Below are 1,441 nucleotides of genomic sequence, written 5' to 3' on the forward strand. Positions count from 1 at the left end.
GTTCTTTTTAGTGAATCACAGACATACAGCTTACAGCCAACTTTGAGATTTAAATCAGTGTAGTTACAGACTGGATGTTCATATGACAAAGTGCAGCTAAAGATATGCATATTGCATTTGGTCAGTATTAGTATTTTATATATATATTAATGAATTAAGTATTTTTGTTTGTTTGTTCAGTGTTTTTTTTTATATAAAAATTAATGAAACTATTAATTAACTGTAATCGTTAGGATTAATCAGAATCATTGAAGCCTGTATAATTCAAATCTCTAATTAAAACACTGTCATTCTGTGAGAGTTGAGGTTGATTCTCATCCTTTTCCATCTAGAGTTTAAAGAGATCAGGTTAACTGAGGGCTGTGAAGGGAATGTGGAGGTTTTCTACAATGGATCCTGGGGTAATGTGTGTTACAACAATATGGACAGAGACACAGTGAGTCTGATCTGTCAAGAGCTGAACTGTGGAAGATCTGGCAGTGAACCCATTTATTCAGAGAGACTGAAGTCTTATAATTGGCTTGATAAACTTAATTGTCGACGACATGATTCCACTTTATGGCAGTGTCCGTCTCCACCCTGGGGACAGAATGACTGTGATAATGAAGTCGCCAAAATCACCTGCTCAAGTGACATGATATTAACTCTTTTAAGATGGTTTGAAATTGTCATGTTTTGTTTGTTTAAATATATTTTTTTGTCTTTTAATTATTTTGTTCTATTCAGTGGTAAATTAAATTTTAACGTTTTAATCTCAGAGGATCAGACACGTGAGTCTCCTCAGAGTTTTCTGACATGTTCTTCCTCACCATCACCATACAAGAGACAGTGTTCAAGTTTATTATGATTTCTTTTATTATGATTTTTTTTAAATTATTATCACAACTTTGTTGTGAATGTTGCTGGTCAGTGCTGGTTGATGTGTGTGTTTTAGATCATGTTCCTCTCAGACTGAGTGGAGTGGAGGGCCGGTGCTCTGGAGGTGTATCATAACGCTGTGTGGGGCTCAGTCTGTGATGATCAGTGGGACATCAGCGATGCTCAGGTGGTCTGCAGGCAGCTGGGTTGTGGAGCAGCACTGAGGGCTGATGGGAATTCAGTCTTTGGTGCTGGTAAAGGTGTCGTGTGGATGAACAGAGTTGAGTGCAGAGGGAATGAGATTCACCTGTGGGACTGTCCTTTCTCCTTGAAAAACACTGATTGCGCGAGCAAGAAGCTTGTTACACTCAACTGTGTAAGTCTGGAAAAACTTTTGCACCATCTCAATTCAAAAAATATTTGTGTTTAAATCAATCATTTGCATTATTGTTAATGTGTTTGTGTCTGTTTTGTCAGATTTGTCAGTGTCCTCTACTCCTGCCACAACAACATCAGCATCTCCTCCAGTTTCTCCTCCAGTGCGCTCAACATCAGTCTCTCCTCCACAAACTCCTCCAGCAGC

General features: G+C 38.4%; 1 pseudogene; it reads left to right on the forward strand.

Moving 5' to 3' along the window:
* LOC107575589 (scavenger receptor cysteine-rich type 1 protein M130-like) overlaps positions 1 to 1,441 on the forward strand; it is a 5,552-nt pseudogene that overhangs the window by 3,503 nt on the left and 608 nt on the right.

The sequence above is a fragment of the Sinocyclocheilus grahami genome, unplaced genomic scaffold (genome assembly GCF_001515645.1).
Source record: "Sinocyclocheilus grahami isolate Dianchi unplaced genomic scaffold, SAMN03320097.WGS_v1.1 scaffold2738.1, whole genome shotgun sequence".
NCBI lineage: Eukaryota > Metazoa > Chordata > Actinopteri > Cypriniformes > Cyprinidae > Sinocyclocheilus > Sinocyclocheilus grahami.